The 10,330-nt window shown below is 39.1% G+C and overlaps 1 pseudogene; it reads left to right on the top strand.

Moving 5' to 3' along the window:
* The first annotated feature begins 9,406 nt into the window (after nt 1-9,406).
* Nucleotides 9,407-10,330, top strand: LOC124229459 (olfactory receptor 4D9-like; annotated as a pseudogene).

Here is a 10,330-nt window from a genome sequence, read left to right as displayed (position 1 = left end):
AGTCCTATATATATACTCAAATATTTTGTCAATAAATCAACTATAGTTACTAGGTAACAATATATTTTTCTAGCTAAGTTAACAGGTTGCTGGTAACCCAAGTTTCTGGTAAGCATGATGTAACTAGTGTTATAGGATTCACCTGATTGATGTATTTCCACTCAAAGACCAAAGTAGCAGTGTGTCAATCAAGGAAACTATATGGCAGATGAAGAGATTGTTGAATCCAACTCCTTTTCAAGAGGTAAGTAAACAGAAGCCTAGAGATAGAGTTATTTGTTCAAGATCTCATATCAACTTAATTATAGAGTCTTCCAAAACCCAATCAATTGCTCTTCCACCATTTGAATATAATTTATGACATTACTGTACCTGTCTATGGAAAACTGCAGTCCTGTTCTAGAGAGATCTTACGATCAGTGCATCTGAAGTACACATATATGGGTACATATTTGTCATCACAGTTTAAGACATTGTTTCTGCTTAAACTCCAAAAGGGCTTGTGTCCTTGAGAACCTCAAAGGTACATAATGGTTGTCTGTCTGGATTCCCATCAGGAATGAAGAAGCTTTGAAAGATTTCCAGTAATAGCCTAAAGGAATTTGTGTTACATAGAAATAGATGGGCCAGATTCACATTCTTGTGATAAGTTTAGACAAAGGCAGAACCTCAGGGATCCTAAGCAAAGAGTAAGTCATTCTCATTATTCAAGAACTGATTTTCCAGTTACAGCCTTACCAGGGCCAATCTGAGACTGGTTTCATCATTGAGGATGTACATTCTTCTCACTTCTCATTTCCAAGAAAGGAAGAGGAAGGGTTAAAGTTGATAAAACACTAATGAATCTATTTTTCAGTCTGTTCGTGTTTGTGAACAGGAATTACAAGCTAGTGTTTTTGTGTGGGAAAACACGGTAAAAGTAAAGTACTACAGCTGAAAGCTGTAACTTCACAGTCATACAAGCCAGGGTCCAAATCCTATCTCTGCCATCCACCAGAGTGGGAACTGGAACAAGTTATTGTATCTCTTCACAGGTCATAGTTCACCTATACAAAGATACTTATAATATCCATCTCATGGAGTTGTTATGAAGGTTAAAATGAGATGGTATATGTGAAACATACAATGTTTGGAAGACAGTAAGTGCTCACTGAAAAACCAAATTTTTTTTTTTATATCATCCATATTGCACTGCCTAACAAACATACATTCTGTCCTTCATCAATGTGTTTCACTCTCCTCCTGTGTGGCCCAAACTCATCATTACACGGAAAAAATGAATGGGGTAGAAAATATAGGAATGTGCAATGAATTCAAATAACTTTTCATCTTAAAATCTGGGCTTTCTGTCATTAAAATGTGAAAATAGCTTTGCTTGCTATTTTTATAGCTTAAAGAATCATCCTGAAGCTGATGAGATAAAGCAAAAGAGTGTTTCATATCAAAAGAAGGTAATGGCTCAAAGATAAACCCTTGGCTTTTAGAGTAGAGGTAAAAGATCAGATCATGAAGTCAGATCCCATGGGATAGAAAAGAACTCAAGGAAAGTTAGCCAAAGGATACGGAGTGTTGAAAACAAACTTCACTTACGTCCCACATTGAATCTGGAATGGTCCCAGAAGCACTCGTCACCTAACTGGCTCAATTGATTGCCATTTCCTGTCACCAGGTCAATCCATTCTATCTTTTACAATATTAATCTACTTCCCCTAGCATGAAAATTCTAACGATAATTCACAAGTTAAGTCACTATTCACAGGGTCCCACTATCTTTGCTCAGGTAGCTCTTGTCTCAAGTCCCTAAGCTTTTCCATACGAAATTGCCTATGCTAAATGCATACCATGAACAATTTTATAGCCTGTTTCCTGCCAATGGATCCTTTCCTTTCCTTCCTATCTCTTGTGACTCACTCAAATCAGATTTTTATGACTATTTCAGAATCGGATGATGCCAAAGATCTGTAGGGTCTGAATCACTGGCTGTATCTCAGAAGCATAATCCCAAGGGGCAAGAACCAAGGAACTCCTGCCACATCATTGTCCCTGAGACTTCATCAAACCATGTAAACACACAACACAATCTAATTCATTATTTCAATAGAATGGGAAATAATTGCCTCTGACTGAACAAACATATATCATTTATCTGGATGACATAAAATCACAAGCCGGGCTGCATTTTGTCCAATTAAATCAGTTATTATTATTTTTTAAGCTCTGCTGCTAAGAGCCATAAACATCAACTGTCTCTTGGCACACACATGGCTTTCAAACTACCCTCTCTTTCATTGCTCCCTGAATCAAACATTTCAGTGATCAACATCTCTGGGTAACAATGAACCCAATAATATAAAATAATTCTGAAATAATTAAACTGATGAATATCAAGAGCTGTCACCATGATACCTCTCTAGATTCTAAGTGAGCTGTGGATCTTAGAGATGTAGATTAAGATAATTGCATAGGGTCAATGTATATATTGTGTGGGGGAGTGGAATTAGCCACCCCAAGATATGTCTCTTTTGCATGAGGATTATTTTGGGTTGGTGACTTTTAAAAACTGCAGACAGTTTTTGAAAAGTTTCTGAAAAGTAGAATTTACTTACCCTTTGTTAAGAGATGTTTACATTTGTAAAGGAAATCTCCATCTGAAAAGGTGTCTCCCTTTCCGTACCAGGAAGGAGGGATGACCTTATCTCTAGAAACTCTCATCAATATAATAACCTGACTCTTGTTTACTGTACTTGTCTGGTAATTTCCCATAACTGACCCCCCACCCAACATCCTCCTTTGTCTTTAGCTGAGGGTGGTGTTTAAGATGAGAACTTCTGCCATTTTGGTGAATTGATCAGTTTGCCTGAGCCTCTCCCATGTATACATGTTATGAAACTTTGTTTAACTTTCCCCTGTTATTCTGTCTCATGTGAATTTAATTCATTGTCTGGCCAGAAGGACCCAGAGCAGGTAGAGGAAATGTCTTCCTCCCCTACAATTGCATTCAACAGAAATTGCACTTATAAATCTACATCATTCAGTCTTTGATAGTTGCCCTGACAGCCACCACAGAGCTTTGATTTTTCCATTGCTACAGTTTTATTTAAGTTTTCTTTCCCAGTCAATTGCAAGCAAACTGATTTTGATCAGGAAAAAGACTGCACAGTCCTTGGTGTGCATGACACCTCCTTCTTGAGTCAAGAGGGATAATACTCTGTCTAGAGAAAAGGATAATTACTGAATGTACACTGGTGCCTCTGTATGTACTTATGTGATGGGACAGAGAAGAGATGAGGGAGAGAGAGGAGGACAGCTTGGTGACATTTTAATGACTCCCACAGGAACTCCATTGAATTGGACAGTCAGCTTCCACTTTAATACCCCAAAATAATCCCTTTGCTAATTTCTTTATTGGGCTTGTAGCTGAAGGAATAATAGCAGTGGCTGAGGCACTGTAAGGCAAAGTGTAAGAATCAGAATTGATTGATTCCCTGAGGTTGCCTTTTCCTGTCTGAAGGAAGAAGATAGCAAAATCACTAGCTTGAGGTATGATTTCTATTAAACATAGAATTTTCCCAGAACTCAGTTCCTCTAAGATGCAGTTGGAGCATTATAACAAGATCAGTTTCTCACTTGGAGACTGACATCAGATAGTGTTGGTGTTTGTGAACGTCTGAAACTGAAAATCTGTTAGAGTTGAGTTTTCAGAAATGCTGCAATTGTGTGGAATGTTCCTGTTGAAACCAAAACTCTTAATGAAGCAAAGAAAAGAGGTAGTTTTTCACTACTAGGAAGAGGGGAGGCGTGGCTTGTAAAATATTGGAAGAGGGTCACTTGGTTCCAGGGGATGTGATACGTTCTACTTGCCAGAAAGTTGAGGTTGGAGGTGTTTGTAAGGCAATTGAGAAGTTGCTAATGTCCCCAGCTCTCTGGAGGGCGATTGCCTTGGAAAAACAGCACTCAAAGACAGCAATACCTGAATTCAGTATGTGCAGCCTAGTCAGCTTTGCTGCTTGGCTGGGAATGGAAGTTTGGGAGTTTAATCAAGGTGTTTTAATGGCTAGTTTATCTATGCCCTCATGGCCTACTGAATATGAATAATACTCCTAAAACTTTTAGGGATTCAATCAAGAGTAGAGGCTTTCCAATAATAAGAAAGCAAAAAAAGAGCAGCCTTGTCCAGTGGGAAGCTGGGGTATGGGGATTACACTCAGTTTGCAGGTTCTTTCCAAGATGCTTGATAAGCTTGTTTCCGAAATGATGCGGGGTCGGTGAGCTGAGGAGTCGAAAGAAAGATTTCTTAGACTCTCAAGATCTGGCAGTAGTGCTCTTTTATTTAGAGAATAGTGAGGAATAGCATGGGGACAGGACCCATGGGCAGTCAGAGCTTCTGCTGCCCCCAGTTGAGGGTTAGAGCTAAATTTAAGGCATAGATATATGATTCATCTCTTTACAAGACAAAGGAAAGAATACGAAAAAAAAGTTAAAATGGTATCAGTGCAGGTGGGGTCTGGTCATTGAGTGATCCCATGACTTTTAGACAAGAATCAAATCGGATTAAGTAAAGGTTAGAAAGGTTAGACGCCACCACCCTAAACCAGTTACATGAGATTGCCAGACAGCAACCAACTTAAGTTCTTGCCTTCCCCATTAAGAGCTTCTAGGGACAAGGTCATCTCTCTTCTTCTTCCTGGTACAGAGAGGGAGGCACCTTTTACAGATAGAGATTTACCTTACAAATGTAAATGTGTCCCAACAAGGGCAAGTTCCATTCCCCAGAGCCTCCTTCCCTGTCCCAGTTTATCGAAAGCAATCAGCCCAAACAATCCCGATGCCAAAGAGACATATCTTGGGGTGGCCAATTTCGGGTCCCTACAAGGTCACCCCCCCTTCCTTCACAAACGCAAATGTCTCAAAAGGGCAAGCAAAATTCCAGTCCTCAGAGCCTGCTTCTCATCTGCAGTTTTAAAAGTAACCAGCCTAAAAATCCTCATCATAAACCATTTTAAAATTAAGCAGCCTAAAAATCCTCATCACAAAGGATGGTCCCCTTTAGGGTGACTTCTAAGAAATCCTCGTGATCCTTATTTTGACCTTGCAAAAACACATCAAATAGTATTTCTTTATCCATTTCCCCCCTCTCCCTCTCTATGGTGCATGAGTTTCAATGCAACGTACCTAATCCTAGACTTTCACAGTATCCTTCCCACTCTTTGTAAAAAGACAGCATCCATAGGAACCCACCAGATCAATTATGTTCAACAGGAGTTCATGTTTGAGGAAATGCTACTCAGAACTCATTTCTTCCCCTGCCACTGGAACACTACGTAGTTGATCCAGGTTCTTCGTGGAGATGCCTCTAAAGACTAGAAAGTTTGTGTTTTCACACTCTGCTTTTGTCTCTTTTCAAGGCCGCCTCTGATGTCCTCTCATGTTACATCTCTCTCAGCCATACCTCTCACTCACCCTGTGCAGGCTTCTTACACACACATACCACTTTCACTTGATTTGAGAAAGATTTTCCTGAGATTTTTCTTAGCAGGATTTTCTGGGAAGGCAGATCAACACTGGGAAGGACTATGGTTGCAGTAGTTAAGAGCATAAGTCTTTGGAATAAAATGAATCCTTGACAGAGACTAGCTCTACCAGCTGTGAGGCCTTGAGCAAGTTACTTGATCATTGTGTGTCTCTGTTTCCTCATCTATAAAATCAAGACAATAATATCATTTTCCCATGGATATGATAGGTTTTGGAAGCGATAAAATTAAGCAGTTTGCATAAGAATCACTCCACAAATGTTTTCTTAAAGCAAGGAAAATAGCAAAGCAGAGCTCCATCATTCTGCCCACATTTCCATAATGCAGAGACCTTGAAAGTTTCATGGAGCCTCCCCCGCTCCAGCGACCTGATAGGTGACTGGATTTGCATTTAGGGATTATAATTTATTTTCTTTCTGTAAAGTTTGATAATATAAATATCTATATTTACAACTCCAAAGAAAATTTTATTTATGTTTATAAGCAGGTGTGTGATAACAATACTTTGATTTTTGGAAGATATGTCTTGCCTCAAATCCCTCAGAGAAAAGGAAAACATCCCCAGAGGAGAGAGAGCATTTCCCACTTTCTCCAAAGTGTTGAGAAGAGGACTTTGAAACACAGGGTCAATAGCAAGATGAGCCGATCTCAGACAAGCCCCCACAAGTGAGTCTGGCATGTGTAAGGAAAGAAGCACTCACCTGGGGCTGATGAGATTGGCAAGATCAGATTCCTCAGCTGCTTTCAGTTTCCTAAACAGACATACAATCTCACCTACTCCTTAGAGCACAATGCGTATCAGGTAGGTCTCATTATCATGACGTTGTAGATAAATTATAATGGTGCAGGCTGAGAACTGACTCCAAATCCTGTCCTGTGAACCTCACATATATTTCTCCTTGGTTTGGTACAAGTATTGAGTGACTTACCCAAGGTCACATCAACTAGAAAGTGGTAAAATCTAAATTGCTTAAAAGCTCCAGACAATCCACACCTGTGTATCCAAAATGCAAGTAGGAGACAATGATACTGTTCAGCACACCTCCTGGATGGAGTTTACAAACATTTTTGCCCAAATGGGACTATTTTCCTATACATCCCCTTGATTTTGTAACTTCTCACTTTTCTTTCTGCTGACTCCACAGCCTGCAACACTTTTATTGGCTTAACTGTAAACCCCCTGAGGAAAGGATCTATATTTGAGTCACCTTTCCCTCAAAAAGACCATCTCAATGTCATTATGACAGTTAATTTTATGTGTTATCTTGATGAGCGACAGGGTGCCCAGATTAAACATTATTTCCGGCTGTGTCTGTGATAGTGTTTCCAAATGAGATTAGAATTTGAATTGATGGACCAAGCAAAGCAGATTAATTGCCTCCTCAACAAAGGTAGACATCATCTGTTGAGGGCCTGAATAGAACAAAAGGTGGAGGAAGGAGAAGTTCATCCCCATTTTCCTGCCTCTTTGTTTGAGCTAGGACATCTCATCTCATCTTCTGCCCTCAGACTGGGATTTACACCATAGTCTCCCCTGGTTCCCAGGCCATCAAACTAGGGCTCAATTACACCACCAGCTTTCCTGAGTCTCCAGCTTGCAAACCACAGATAATGGGACTTCTCAGCCTCCACAATCATGTGAGCCAGTTCTTCACGATAATTTTCCTTTACACATCCATATATATCCTATTGGTTCTGTGTCTCTGGTGAACCCTAATACAATCATAAAAATACTATCTAGATGAAGGAACAATGAAGGAAAGAAAAGAGAAAAAAGTAAAGGAAACAGGACAGAAAAAGAAAGGAGGAAGGGAGAGCACAGGCAACACAGGAAGCTATTAGGCTTGTCACAGCGGTTTCCTGAGCAGAAGATTTGAAACCACTGACATAGCATTCCAATATCCAAAAGAAAGATTCTAGAGCAGGCTGCTATCATTAATTAAAATATATTTCTACATGCCAAATTAACCGAAGACTCCTTTGGGGATAATTTCTCCACTTTCTAGCCATGGTAAGTATAGTGTGGGGAATTCTTACTTCTCAGATTCCAGAGACCTGAAATCTTCTACAATCATTATCATTTACTCTTATCATTCTGTACTGTTGACATAAACATCAAAGAGGGGGAGACTGAGATAATCTGAACTGAAGACAATAGAATCAGAAAGGGGGCTCCTATCTTATTCTTCTGTGTGAACAAAAAAGAGTGCTGCTTGGGCAAATGTTATCTCTTAAGGATTTTTTCTAAGATTTAAAGAGAAAAATGAAAAAAAAAACAGGAAAGAAATTAAAACCGGAATCTGAGAAATAACTACATGTGGACATCAGGGCAACCTGAATAACACAAGAACTTGGGAGGACCTAAAGTCTGCAGGTGAGAGAAAGATAAAAAGGTAACTCAGGTTGTAGCTGGTAAGGGCCATTACAATATAACTATAAGAAACCATTATGAAGTGGGTGGCCAATTAAATTTCACTTTAAATGAAAGTCATTCTTTAGATGTGAGATTAAAATGACCACGTTAATTATTTTTAACATTCTGCTGAAGGATGATGTACATACCTATGGAAAAATGTACGTAAGTGTATAGCTCAATGAATTTTCACACAAGCTGATCGTATATTTGTAACAAGCACCCAGATCAAGAAACAGAACATTATCAATGCCTCAAAAGCCTCCCTCATATTTCCTTTAGTTTTATATATTTCTTGTTCTTTATATAAAAAAAAAGAGATTACACACTCTTTTGTGACTGGACTATTTGCCTCGACATTGTGTTTGTGAGATTCATTTATGTGGTTCATGCACTGTATGTGGATCATTCCCATTGCTCTATAGTATTGTGTGAATTTAACAATTTGTTTATCTTTTCTACTGTTGATGGGCATTTGTGTCATTTTCCATTTTGAGTCAATTACAAACAGTGCTACTATGAATATTCTAGCATATATATCTGGTCGATATGTACATATTACCTAGGAGGGAAATAGATTGTTCTTACAATGGATATATGTATACCTATATATATAACAATGCTAAGAGTTGAATTAACAATGTGTACATATCCATTCTAAGATGGATGATTAAATAGATACAAATATATCTACAGATAAAGATATAGATACATAATATTAGCAGATACCATCAAACAGCAATGTGGTTATGCCAATTTTACACACTCACTAGCAGACTAATGAAAGGTCCAATTGTTCCACATCTTCACCATCACTTGGTATTTTTCATCTTTTTCAGTTTAGCCATTTGGTACGTAGGTTGTAGTTTCTTGCTGTAATTTTAATAAGCATTTTCCTGATAATGAATGAAATTGAATTGGCATTTAAATATCCTCTTTTGTAAAGTTTTAGTTCATGTCTTTTTCCATTTTCCAGTTTGTTCATCTATCTTCTTTTTACTGATTTGTAGAAGTTCTTTATATATTTTGGGTGTGAATCTTCTCTCAGCTACATATATTGTAAATATCTTCCCATTTGTGGGTTATCTTTTAATTCTCATGATGGTGTCTATTGTGAACCAAAGTTCCTCATGTCAAACTTAGGCTTATTATTCACTACTTTGTGTCATATTTTAGAGTAAAAGTACAATTGAATAGGTTCACAGACCTGTCACCTGCATTTCAGTGGCCACAGTGATAGAACCGACCTGTTTGGATGACTGAGTCAAAAACCTGGGTCCTCTTCCATCTAATGGAAGCATACAGAATTGCAGGCACAAACCATACATAGAAAACGAATTTCCTCCCCAGGAAAACACCAAACTCAAGTGACAGAAAAGATAACAGTAGATTTCACAACACTTTCTTTAACTGCACTGTTATTTCTTGCAAAGATCTCCTTTCAAAAAGGATCTGTGACCAAATGGAGCAGGGAAATTATACCACAGTGAAAGAATTTATTTTCCTTGGAATTATGCAGTCTCAACAACTAAGCTGGGTCTTATTTGTCCTCTTGTTTTTGGTGTATGTGACAACTCTGATGGGAAACCTCCTCATCATGGTTACAGTTACCTGTGAATCTCACCTTCGCACTCCCATGTACTTCCTGCTCCACAGTCTATCTGTTCTTGACATCCACTTTTCCTCCATCACAGCTCCTAAGGTCCTAGCTGATCTTCTATCAGAGAGAAAACCCATCTCCTTCAATGGCTGTGTCACTCAAATGTTCTTCTTCCACCTTCTGGGAGGTGTGGATGTTTTTTCTCTCTGTGATGGCATTTTATTGCTACATAGCCATCTCAAAACCCCTCTATCATATGACTGTCATTAGTAGGGGACAATGCACTAGCCTGATTGTGGCCTCCTGTGTGTGAGGCTTTGTCCACTCCATCATGCAGTTTTCCCTGTTGCTGCCCCCCCCCCATCTATGGATCCAAAGTTCTTGACACTTTCTACTGTGATGTCCCCCAGGTGCTCAAACCTACCTGCACTGACACCTTCACTCTGGAGCTCCTGATGATTTCTGATAATGGATAACTCAGCTGGTTTATATTCTTCTTTCTCCTCATATCCTACACAGTCATCCTGATGATACTGAGATCTCATACTGGAGAGGGCAGGAGGAAAGCCGTCTCCACCTGTACCTCACACATCACTGTGGTGACCCTGCACTTTGTGCCCTGCATCTATGTCTATACCCGGATTCCCCACAGATACTGCCATTTCTTTCAACTTCACTATCATTTCTCCTTTGCTCAATCCTGTGATCTACACCCTGAGAAATCAGGAAATGAAGTCAGCCATGAGGAAGCCAAAGAAACAACTACGGCATTCAGAAAGGGTTTAA

Source organism: Equus quagga, chromosome 17, assembly GCF_021613505.1.
Source record: "Equus quagga isolate Etosha38 chromosome 17, UCLA_HA_Equagga_1.0, whole genome shotgun sequence".
Classification (NCBI taxonomy): domain Eukaryota; kingdom Metazoa; phylum Chordata; class Mammalia; order Perissodactyla; family Equidae; genus Equus; species Equus quagga.
Note: the sequence above shows the minus strand (reverse complement) of the source record. Positions and strands in the feature narration are given on the sequence as shown.